This window comes from Rhinatrema bivittatum, chromosome 10 (genome assembly GCF_901001135.1).
Source record: "Rhinatrema bivittatum chromosome 10, aRhiBiv1.1, whole genome shotgun sequence".
Classification (NCBI taxonomy): Eukaryota; Metazoa; Chordata; class Amphibia; order Gymnophiona; family Rhinatrematidae; genus Rhinatrema; species Rhinatrema bivittatum.
The window spans coordinates 72,626,968-72,640,322 of NC_042624.1; the positions used below are offsets into that span (position 1 = coordinate 72,626,968).

Here is a 13,355-nt window from a genome sequence, read left to right on the forward strand (position 1 = left end):
TCTGAAAGATATAGTAGTCCAGATTGATAAACTAAAGAGTTGGAAATCACCTGGACCGGATGGTATACACCCCAGGGTTCTGTTGTACCTGAAGACTAGAAGGTGGCCAGCATAACTCCAATATTTAAAAAAGGTTCAAGGAGTGATCTGGGAAACTATAGACCGGTGCATCTGACTCAGTGCTGGTAAAAATCATCGGAACTGTTATAAAGAATAAAATCACAAAACATTTAGATAGACATGGTTTAATGGGACATAGCCAGCATGGATTTACCCAAGGGAAGTCTTATCTCACAAATCTATATTTTTTTGAAGGGGTGAATAAACATGTGGACAAAGGAAAACTGGTAGATGTGCTGTATTTGGATTTTCAGAAGGCATTTGACAAAGCCCCTCAAGAGAGGTTTCTAAGAAAACTGAAAAGTCACGTGATAGGAGACGATGTCCTTTTGTGGATTGCAAACTGTTTAAAAAACAAGAAACAGAGTGTAAAATTAAATTGTCTGTTTTCATAATGGAAAAGGTAAACAGTGGAGTGCCTCAGGGATCTGTAGTGGAAAAAGGTAAACAGTGGAGTGCCTCAGGGATCTGTACTTGGACCAGTGCTTTTTAAATGATCTGGAAAGGGGTATGACTAGTAGGATGATCAAATTTGTGGATGACACAAAATTATGCAGAGTAGTTAAATCTCATGCAGTGTTGTAGTCAGGAGGTGGATCCTTAGTCCGGCCGGCTGAGATGGTGTCCCGTGCAGAGAAAGACGGTCGGAAGGCAGACCATGGCAGAAGACGCGAGATCTTCACCCTGGAAGTCCATGACCCCTCCAGAGGAGCTGTGGGGGCCCGGACCGCTGGGACTTAGGTGGCTTCGCCCTGGAAGCCCATGATCCCCCCAGGAGGAGCCCGTAGGGACCTGGGCCGCTGGGACTTAGGAGGATGACTGTGGAAAAGCGAGTGCCAGAGACGATGAGACGGACCAGGATCAGGGCAGGCAGCAGAAGTCAAAGACGATGAGACGGACCAGGATCAGGGCAGGCAGCAGAAGTCAAAGACGATGAGACGGACCAGGATCAGGGCAGGCAGCAGAAGTCAAAGACGATGAGACGGACCAGGATCAGAGCACGAGAGTCAAGCAGGCTGGAACAGGAAGACAGGAACAGGCTAGAGGGTTCAGGAGCACAGGAACAGGCTGGCAGGAACAGGAACTCAGGAACAGGCTGGCAGGATCAGGAACTCAGGAACAGGCAACTCGAAATTCCAGGGAGCTGACCGCGTTGCAAGGCAATGAGGGAGGCTCAGACGCCGAGTTAAATCCCCCTCAGCGTCTGATGTCACTCCGGGGGCGGCTCCCACTCTTCACGCCAGAGGCCCTTTAAAAGGGTTCCCTCTGCGCGCGCGAGCCCTAGGGGTGGGGCTGACAGCGTCCGATGGCATCTCCCTCGTGGGAGCACCACGTGGTAGGCTGGAGCAGGAACAGGGGGATCGGAAGCCGCGCCAACCCCCGGGACCGGAGCCAGGTAAGGGGCCAGTCGCGAGGGACGCAACCGGTACCGCAACAAGCAGATTGTGATAAATTGCAGGAGGACCTTGTGAGACTGGAAGAATGGGCTTCCAAATGGCAGATGAGATTTAATGTGGACAAGTGCAAGGTGATACATATAGGGAAAAATAACCCTTGCTGTAGTTACACGATGTTAGGTTCCATCTTAGTAGTCACCACCCAGGAAAAAGATCTAGGCATCATAGTGAATAATATGTTGAAATCATCAGCTTAGTGTGCTGTGGCAGAATTGTTAGGAAGGGAATAGCAAATAAAACGGTGAATACCATAATGCCTCTGTATCGCTCCATGGTGAGATAGGGCCTTGAATAATGTGTGTAATTCTGGTCGCCACATCTCAAAAAAGATATAGCTGCATTGGAGAAAGTGCAGAGAAGGGCAACCAAAATAAGGGGCATGGAACAGCTCCCCTATGAGGAAAGGCTATAGAGGTTAGAGCTGTTCAGCTTGGAGAAGAAATGGAAGAGAAGGGATATAATAGAGGTATATAAAATCAAGAAAGGACTTGAACAGGTTAATGTAAATTGGTTATTTACTCTCTACGATAATGGAAGAACTAGGGGACACTCCATGAAGTTAGCAAGTAGCTCATTTAAAACAAATTGGAGAAAATTCTTTTTCACTGAGCACAAGGTTAAGCTCTGGAATTCATTGCCAGAGGTTGTGGTTATGGCAGAGTAACTGGGTTTAAAAAAGGTTTGGATCAGTTCCTAGAGAAGAAATCCATAAACTACTATCAATCAATAAGAAATAATAGCTTGGGTACTTGTCAGATACTTGTGACTTGGATTGGTCACTGTTGGAACAGGTTGCTGGGCTTGATGGACCCTTGGTCTGAACCAGTATGGCATATCTTATGTTCTTATATTCTTATGGTAAGCTGAGGATGTTTTTTTATGTTATCATATGTGATGAAGGACATATTTCTGGTGGGAGGTGGGTATGTTGTCGGTTTGGAATTGAGGCCCATATCAGGTAGTATTCTGACCAGGAGATTGTGTCCACTGCTTTTGTATTCGGATCAAGATTATTATTTGCAGAGTAAAAAAGTTAGGTCATGAGAGTGGCCGTATTTGTGAGTCGGAACCTTGATTAGCTGAGGCAGAGATCCTCCATGTTGTGTTGAAAGGTAACCACATTACCTCTGGGAGTGGTTTCCGCATAGTAGTTAAAATGAGTTTGTGGGATGTAGTGACATAAGAATTCAGAGAGTTCCAGAAAGGCCTTGGAGTGATTTTCTTGGGGGCAGTATATAAGGACAAATTTTAGTTCTTTTCTGCGTTGGAATTTCAAAACTAGACAGTCCACTTTACCTATTTATTGAGAAGTGACTAGATCCAGGTACAAGGTGTGGCTGAAATTACAGTAACTCTTCCTCCATGTGCATGGGACAGGGATTGTGAAGTATTTGGTATCCTGGAGGGCAAAGTTGGGTGAAGGTGACAGTCTTCTCCTATCCAAGTCTCCATAAGATACAAGATGTGGAGTTTGAACTCATCAGTTATGTTTCTGTGATAAATAACCCAACACAAGGTTCTCCAAACTCTTTGATTATTGATGGTCATTGCATTCCCATCGTACATAAAACACATATGAGCGGTCAGTGGCTTGGGTACAGCCAAAGGAAACCACCAGTAGACTCTGGCTATGCTTCAGTGCTCTTTTTTTTTACAGTGAATTTAAACAAACAAAATGGCCACCGGCCTTCACTTCGGATACTTTAGGACAAGAAAAGCAAACAGTGTAGCAGTTCACCTTAATCTCAGGAAAGTGCAGGTAGTACACGGTCTTCTATAATAGCAGCAACAAGCGGCAGCTCAGGTTAACTGTGGTCGCAAAACAGTAGTATAGCTCAACTTAGCTTCAGCGACCAGTTAGTCTTCAGAAATAGCTAGTCCTTAGCATGTGGGAACTCTCTCCATGCTCCCTGGGGCCACATTTTGGGGTCGATTTTAAAAGGTGTGCACGCACATGGACACGCCAGTTTTCTAACATGTACGTGCTTGTTGTAAATTGTTTCCCACACGCACTTGCGTGCTGGATTTTCATGTCTGCACATGTATGTGTGGGTGGGTGGCCTGCTCCGTGCAATAGGGGGGGGGGCGCCAAATTTTAGAATAATACGCTCTGTGTATTATTCAAATAAAGGAGCAGACTGGGAGGGAACTTCCTTACCCTAACCCTACCCTTCCTCCCTCTTCCCCTCTCTTCCCCGACCCTTAAACTAACCCTACCACACCATATAATACTACCTATGTGAAGCGCTATGTTACTGCGTGGTGCAGTAACTCTAAAATTACCCTAAACATGCCCCTTTTCCTTATCGCGGGCAATATTTCAGCATTTTGATGAATCTAGGGGTAAATTTTTTATTTTGTTTTTGTTTGTGGTGTGAACTGTATTTAATATTTTATAATATGAATGTTATTATGTAAACTGCCTTGAGCAATATTTTTGCAGGGTGTGGTATATATGAGTTTAAAATAAATAACTAAGGGTGAGGACATGGCATGATTTGCTGTTTGCTGAGTGAATACTGAGAAGACCAAATTGCAGAGAAGAAAGGGATCTTTGTTTGGGTTTGGTGTATGTCCAGTGTTGTAGGTTGATAGGGAATAAATGCCTTACAGGGCATTATTTGAGTGGTGGTGGGTGGAGAGTTCTCCCGCCCCAAATAGGGTAGGGTGAACCTGCTGAAGCACTTTTTGGAGGTATGTTGTGGTCTTCTATAATGGTGGTTTTTGTAGGCCTATGTGTTCTTCCCTTGACTTTCTCAGGTGCGGGTTAGGGTGTTTTGTTTATGGAATGCGTTTAAAAATAAATTGTTGATGGATAATAGAGTAGGGTTATGCCATTAAATCATCAACAATGGTTCTCTTGGCTGCAGGTGTTTTAGAGGGGGTTAGGCTCTAGAGATAATGTTCAGTCTTACATCTTGACTTGACAAGGAATGAACAGCAGGTCTCCTTTTCTAGATCATAACTGCCATATGAGGTTTTACAGTGAAATGACCCTTCCTGTAAGGACATTTCATGTGTGAAGTACAGAATAATTACTTTGAGAAGAAAGAATTGATATTTTTGCAGTTACTCTAGGACCCTTTTAAGCAAAACAGGTAGGGGAAATTTTTTAAAAAGGACTCATTTCTCTTATTCTGTCAAGTTGAAAATTGCCAGTTATATAAACTTTTTAAAATCGTTGTAACACTACTAATTACATAGTCATTTGCTTGATAATAAAATGTGTTTAACAGTTCCAGTTTTCATTGGCACATGAAAGCTGTTTAGTGCATTTAACAGCTAATTCATGAGGGTTCCAGTAAATTTCCATGCTCTGTGCTTATAGCTTGCATTTGGATAGCTTTGTAATGCATGAACACAGTGGCAGACCTGGAATACAAACAGTATTATTCAAAACTAATTGAACATTCTTATGTTTTAAACATGCTACTCGCAAAGTATTAAGCAACCATTAGTTACAGGGTCAGAGGCACAGGTTTTAAGGTAAAGGGCAGTGAAAAAAAATGCCCTTGATTAACTTGCCTGCTGACTCTACTATGATGTTTCAAGATTTCTTTGGCAGCAATGATCACATTTTGTGAGTGGAAAAATGCTTAGATGATGTTAATGCTACAAATAACCACTATTCAAAAGATTGGGAACACCTGGTGAAATAGATGCACATTTTGTAATATTAGTTAGTAAGTATCTTTGGGAAGGAATTTTCGTAGGTAAGGAAGCAATTGGCATTTATTTATTTATTTATCTGATTTATATTCTACTTTTAGGTATTGCGGCCCTTTATGGATCATGAGATGCCACTTTTAACTGTCGAGAAATACCACTTCTTGGTGGTATGCATTTGATATAAAGCACCTATTAATGACACCCTGAAACGATGTGAATTCTAAATCATTCCTCATCTCCTTCTGTCTCCTTCCCTACACTTACCTTATTATTTTCATTTGGTAGCAGTAGTGTTAAAAACTCCCAGTATTCATTTCTTACTGTATTTTGAGTTATACGTTGTTGTATGTTCTTCTAAACATATGTCCATAAGTAACTACATGCAAAATATATAATTATGACTAGTGATCATTGCTTTAATAAAAAGGATTCTTTAATAGATAATATTTATTTATTTATTTAAAGATTTTTATATACCGACATACACTTTGAGTATCTCATCGGTTTACATAAAACATGAACTTGGCATAGTAACGCTTTACAGGGAACTGGTCGTATATACAAGTAACTTGAAAAAGTATAAATGCGAACACAGGAACTTAGCTTAAAGCGAATAACGTGAGCTAGATTTACAGTATTTTACAGAAGATTCATTATCAGAACGACTTGTTAGGGGGAGGGACGGGAAGCTGAGAAAAGATTAAAGGGGCGAAAGAGGGGGAGGCCTGGGAAGGGGGGAGACTTAAGGAGGTGAGGAAAATGAGAGGAAGGGGGTGGGAGGGAGGAGGCCTGGGGGGGGACAGAGAAGGGTGGGAAAGCGGGAGGTAAGAGCTTGAGAGTGGTTCAGGGAGGTATTTATCCAGTGTCAGTGTATGTACCATGAGTAATAAAGTGGCAGTGTATGTATCATGAGTAATAAAGTGGCAGTGTATGTACCATGAGTAATAAAGTGGCAGTGTATGTATCATGAGTAATAAAGTGGCAGTGTATGTACCATGAGTAATAAAGTGGCAGTGTATGTATCATGAGTAATAAAGTGGCAGTGTATGTACCATGAGTAATAAAGTGGCAGTGTATGTATCATGAGTAATAAAGTGGCAGTGTATGTACCATGAGTAATAAAGTGGCAGTGTATGTATCATGAGTAATAAAGTGGCAGTGTATGTACCATGAGTAATAAAGTGGCAGTGTATGTACCATGAGTAATAAAGTGGCAGTGTATGTATCATGAGTAATAAAGTGGCAGTGTATGTACCATGAGTAATAAAGTGGCAGTGTATGTATCATGAGTAATAAAGTGGCAGTGTATGTACCATGAGTAATAAAGTGGCAGTGTATGTATCATGAGTAATAAAGTGGCAGTGTATGTACCATGAGTAATAAAGTGGCAGTGTATGTATCATGAGTAATAAAGTGGCAGTGTATGTACCATGAGTAATAAAGTGGCAGTGTATGTATCATGAGTAATAAAGTGGCAGTGTATGTATCATGAGTAATAAAGTGGCAGTGTATGTACCATGAGTAATAAGTGCAGTGTATGTATCATGAGTAATAAAGTGGCAGTGTATGTACCATGAGTAATAAAGTGGCAGTGTATGTATCATGAGTAATAAAGTGGCAGTGTATGTATCATGAGTAATAAAGTGGCAGTGTATGTATCATGAGTAATAAAGTGGCAGTGTATGTAACATGAGTAATAAAGTGGCAGTGTATGTATCATGAGTAATAAAGTGGCAGTGTATGTACCATGAGTAATAAAGTGGCAGTGTATGTATCATGAGTAATAAAGTGGCAGTGTATGTACCATGAGTAATAAAGTGGCAGTGTATGTATCATGAGTAATAAAGTGGCAGTGCATGTATCATGAGTAATAAAGTGGCAGTGCATGTACCATGAGTAATAAAGTTCCGCTGCCTATCACCTAAGAGGAGTCTTGAAATGCTGTGGACGACTGAAGCGTAAGACTTGGCATCTCTTAATTTTAGCTGGATTTTTCTCTTATACATTTTTGTTTTCTTTGTAAACTGCAACTCTTGCTGTGATCACACACTTTCTTGAATAAGCTTCTTCCGATGACATGAGAGAATAGTAATCTAATAATAGTACCACCTATTAAGAAAACTGAGATTTATTTTTAAAACGTGGTCACTAATTACTGAATCAGGTATCTCAGACCTTGGAGAATATTCACAATTAAAATCCTGTTTGTGACGATAACATAAGATTAACCAAGCAGGGTCAGACCATTGGTTCATGTAATCTAGCATCCTGTCTCTTACTGTAACCCCAGAGTTACCAGATGAAAACCAGAGTTCATCTAAGCCTGAATCCACTTGGCCTCAATCCAATCTCTAATATCCGTTTATGTCATCATCTTCCAGGAATGTATCCAGACCAATCTTGAACCCTGCTATGCTGCTTGCTAATAAAAATAAGGGACAGTATCGCACCATGTGATAGCATTATGCATGCTATTGCATGGTTTTAACGCCAGAAATAGCTACACCTTTTTTTCCTGGTGTTAAGCTGTGCGATAATCCTAAAACGGCCATAACGCAGTTTGCGATAAATATTGCAAATTGCATTTCGGCCATTTCTGGGCTTGGGGAGTGAGAGGGAGTGGAGAGAGAGTCTCTGGGAGGCTGTCACAGTATTCAACTATTGCTATGACTATAGGAGGGCCAGCTAATAGCTCGAGGTGAGGTGTTGTGGTGGTTTAAGAGTTTAGGGGCCAATTTTACATGCAGAGTGAGATGTACGAACTGCACAGTAATCCTTGGTGAAGATTTAACGTCATTTGGAGTGAGGAAAGTCTCACAAAGATGAGATTTCTACTATGTTATCTCGCCCTAGCTTGATGGCACCTATAGAGTCCATCAAGCTGGAGCGAGAGAACTTTTAATTCATTTATTTATTACAAATTCTAATGTACTGCCTTCTGGTCCCAAGATCAGTCAAAGTGGTGATCATTATCTCTAAAATCACTACTATTTTTATTAATGTCAACATACTGGATGTTGGAAATAAATAAATAAAGGGATGAATGTCCATCTGTCTATCTGTAGGTAAAATAACTCTTAAAAAAGAAAAAATGGGATGGAACTAGACCAAATTTAGGGCCTCATTTACTAAGTATTTTTCCTATAGACACAGAATGGGAGAAAAGCCATTAGTAAATCAGACCTTTAGCATTTAGGAAGGAAATGTGAATATCATGGACGGTTTTGAAAGCTAGAAATGCTGGGTCAGTATTTTTTATTTATTTATGTTAGAGTATTGTGCTTAAAAACAAAAATATCCCCATTGTTTTCTGTGGAAAACAGTTAAGGCTACGGACTGTTGATCAGCACTTCATTCTACACATACCCCTCCACAGACCATCCCCCTAACACAACTCATATGCACACAGTCTCCTGCCCACCCTAAAATACACCCCTCATACTACACCTATACACTTATTCCCCACATGTATGCACGCACACACATATACATCTCCCCCAAATACATTCCCTCACCCTACATCCACTAATTCTTTCCACATACAAACACCCTACTACAGATCTATGTTGGAAAGCATTCCTGAAAACATGCCTCTGGTTTATGCATTACGGCATATTGAAAATAATTATTTATGAAGGAGTCATGCATGTCCGTAGGCAAAATAACTCCCTAGAAGGGACAAGAAGAAAATGGGAATATCTCAAATGAGTTTGAAAACCAGAAATATTGAGTCAGTATTTTTGAAGAATGAATCCTCCCAAAAAAGCTTATGGTAAGTAGTTAGAGACTACAGAATGCTGGTGGCTGCACCATTCCAAAAGTCTCAGCCCCTTTTCCAGCATTTTAGCCCTCGGCAAGAAAGGCAGAAAGAAAAAAATCAGCTGGTGAAGGATACTGCACCCCTCTCGAAACACCTTCACAAACCCCCTTCCCACACTGCTAACATCATAAGAACATAAGAAAATATCATCCTGGGTCAGATCAAGGGTCCATCAAGCCCAGCATCCTGTTTCCAACAGTGGCCAATCCAGGCCATAAGAACCTGGCAAGTACCCAAAAACTAAGTCTATTCCATGTTACCATTGCTAATGGCAGTGGCTATTCTCTAAGTGAACTTAATAGCAGGTAATGGACTTCTCCTCCAAGAACTTATCCAATCCTTTTTTAAACACAGCTATATTAACTGCTCTAACCACATCCTCTGGCAACAAATTCCAGAGTTTAATTGTGCGTTGAGTAAAAAAGAACTTTCTCCGATTAGTTTTAAATGTGCCCCACGCTAACTTCATGGAGTGCCCCCTAGTCTTTCTACTATCCGAAAGAGTAAATAACCGATTCACATCTACCCGTTCTAGACCTCTCATGATTTTAAACATCTCTATCATATCCCCCCTCAGCTGTCTCTTCTCCAAGCTGAAAAGTCCTAATCTCTTTAGTCTTTCCTCATAGGGGAGGTGTTCCATTCCCTTTATCATTTTGGTTGCCCTTCTCTGTACCTTCTCCATCGCAATTATATCTTTTTTGAGATGCGGCGACCAGAATTGTACACAGTATTCAAGGTGCGGTCTCACCATGGAGCGATACAGAGGCATTATGACATTTTCCGTTTTATTCACCATTCCCTTTCTAATAATTCCCAAAATTCTGTTTGCTTTTTTGACTGCCGCAGCACACTGAACCGACGATTTCAATGTGTTATCCACTATGACACCTAGATCTCTTTCTTGGGTTGTAGCACCTAATATGGAACTCAACATTGTGTAATTATAGCATGGGTTATTTTTCCCTATATGCATCACCTTGCACTTATCCACCTTGCACTTATCCTTCTGAAAACACCCTTCCTCCCCACATACACATTCCCCATACACATATCCACACCTGCTACACACACAGGGCCACTCACACACCTTCACACACTTTCCCACATGCCCCCTCCTGCACCACACACACACACATACACACACACACTTCCTGCTCCAGGACCCAGTCACAGACAAGACACTTTGCCACTGCTCTTTTCCTAGCCTCTGTTCAAGCCTAAATACATTTTTGCTGCTGCTGTCTTCCTGGACCCTTATTGAGGCTAAAGATGTAGCTGCTATTCCTCCTCCTGAGCCCCAATTGGAGTGAAGATGCTGTCACTACTGTCTCCTCCTGAGCTCTGACTGGAGGGGGGGGGGGGGAGCAAAAAAACATTAGCTGCTCCTGCCTACCCAACACTGAAAAGAATTCACTTGCTCCAGGCAAGTGAGAAAGTGAATTTTCAAAAGCTTGGGTCTGTGTATGTAGCCCATGCTTCTTTGCTTTTTTTCTGAAGTTTGAATTTTCACCAGAATAATTTGTGGTAGCTGAGCAAATTGGGATGCTCCCATTTTGCTCTGGGACAAACTGCTGAAGGGAAGGAAATAGGCTTTTGGAATGGAGTTAGAGGTGTACAATTAATTTTTTAACATTTTTTTTTCATTTGGTTTCTTTTGTTTACTTGAAATGAAATAAAACAAATGAGATGAAATTTAAAAAAACAAAATAAAACAGGAAAGAAGGGGCATGGTTCCCCCTCCCAACCCTGTCGAAACACATTGGCGCCATACTGAAGCTCCCTCCGGGTCTTCACCTGTTCCACCCCCCACCCCTTTACCCTGTCCATGGGTCTAGACATTCAGATAGGGCAGGAGTGATCCCCAGTCACTCCTGCCCTGTCAGGTTGGTATTTAAAGATGGTGCTGGCCTCAGAGTCCCCCCAGGTGCCATCTTTAAATAATCTGAGGTAGGAGTGACTGGTGATCACTTCTACACTATTTAGATATCCAGAACCAACAGATGGGGGTAAGATGGTTCTGGGAGGGAGATTTGATGGGGGGAGAGGGGGCGGGGCGGGACCTTTCAGTTTTTAAATTTTGCTGGTGATGGTATTTTTCAGGGCAGGAGGGAGGGCCATTGCTGGTGGCTAGTGCTTTATTGAAAATGAAACAAAAACGAATGACATTTTGTTAAGCACATCCCTAGAACGAAGCAATTGCCAACATTCTACGGCTTCTAGCTGCCTCCCATAAGCACCACAGTCCTACCCTAAGTTCACACATGCACATGCATATAGACAAACAGACAATCACATCTTCAAAAATGTGCTCCACCTTCATACCCCCTTTTACCCCATGGTTGCAACAAGTTGAATATTCTCTTGAATTCCATCTGCACTGAAGTGTCTGAAAGGTGGAATAATAATCAAATAAATAAATAAATGCTGAAACAAGTGGAGAAAACATACTGAAGCATATCATTACTCAGTATGTAATGTAAGAACCCCATCACCCCCTTCTACAAATCTCTGTTGGAAAGCATTCCCGAAGCCATGTCACTGCACGCTTTCTCCATTTGTTGTTTAATTAATAATTAATTGGCTCTCTCTGCCAGTAAGGATAAGATTACTGCTGACTTGCTCAAGTGAGTGGTGGTTGTGATATTATGTAAGTTTTTACATAGAATTTGAAGGCATCCATAGTTTTTAAGCATTTTTAGCATCATATTAGTCTGTGTGGTGCATTATCTTGTGAAGGGTACCAGAAGGACGAGAACAGGGAGAGGGCAGCCCTGTCTCTCTGAAGCTTTTAAATGTCATTAATATATTATAGGGACCGGGTCAGCCCCATTGTCTTCATATGTCATGCTTGAACGCAGCTTGCTGTTTGAATCTGTAAGCCCTGTGTGTGTGCCTGTGTGCCTGGCAACTGTTACCTAGTGACAGTTTCAGCTGCAGTGGCCATTGGCTGTGCTGTTGATTGGGGTAGAAGGACCGAGTCACCTTTCTGATGGTGAGTTCTTCTGCATCAGCTCCAGGAGGAGAAGGAAAGGGGGAGGGAGGATGGAGGAGGAGGAGGTGGAAGAGGAGGAGCAGGGGCTCAGGTGCAAGCAGTAATAATACCAAGAGAGTGCGAGCAAAAGCTGGCTAGAATGTGAGAAATGGGAACAGCAGCATCCTTGCAAACTGCATGACAGTAAATAGGAGTCCTGTAGCAACTATTCCAGCATTGCTGATAACATGGGATGTAGGTGAGAAGCATTGTCTTATCGTTGTATATCCAGAAGAATAACATTTTTCCCTCTCTAAATGGGTATATATTCCAGTTGTTAAAATTGCTTAAAAGGGAAAGAAAACCCAGCAGGATTCTGTGGATATTATGAAAGCAGAGAAAAGGACACCTCTATATGGAACAATGGTGCTTCAGAAAATTAATTTAAAACATTAAAAAATATGCAAGTGATAAAACTACTGCATCAGAACTGGAGAAAACGCTATTTTTGCTTTATCACAGTGCATGAAATTCCTTCAGAAGGCACAGCAAGAACTGAGAAAGCCTCACTGAACTGCAAACAATTTAGAGACTTCAAGCAAAAAAAAAAACTCACCCAGTGTGATACCAAATGGTCCTGGATATTTTTTTTTTATTATTATTATTCAGATTGATTCATTCTCTCCTGTCTAGTTCCTATTTTCTCAACCTCCTGGAAGTAATTTTTTTCATGAGGGGAGTCTATATACATGCCAAGCAAATTACCTAATAATTGTTGCACTAATTAAGCATTTACTTTAACTAGAGTATTAAAAAATAATTCAGGTCAGAATCTGTTCAGAAACTATAACAATCATTTTATGACAACTGAAATCCTGTTGTCAAGAGTGATTCGTCGTACCAAATAGCTCAGTGGAAATTGAAGAAAGGTATAGAGCACCGTAGGAGGAGTCGAGTGAGAATATTCAAGGATTAACAGTGGCATTACCTTCAGTCCATACAGCGTCACATCACAATGCGGACCAAAGTGTTTTCTTCCTGAACAGTGCTCTGAGAGACTCTGTATATGAAGTGCTTCAGGTGTTGCCACAAAGGTGAGAAAGTACCTCCGTTGAACCTTATGCTTTACAGTGATCATCCACTGTGGTATAGAGGGCAGACTTTCTAAAACAACTGGTCTGAGATCTTGGCTGAGAGACAGGGATTTATTTTATGTAGGGGTGCAGAGGGAGGAAGTGGAGTGTCAGATAATACTGGCACCAGCAACCACAATTTATAAAGGTAGAAGAGTAGAATGTGACTTCATGCTTCCTAA

General features: G+C 41.5%; 1 protein-coding gene across 1 annotated transcript in view; it reads left to right on the forward strand.

The window, feature by feature from the left end:
• The window catches only part of RABGAP1L (RAB GTPase activating protein 1 like), a 768,100-nt gene that overhangs the window by 295,316 nt on the left and 459,429 nt on the right, over positions 1-13,355 (forward strand).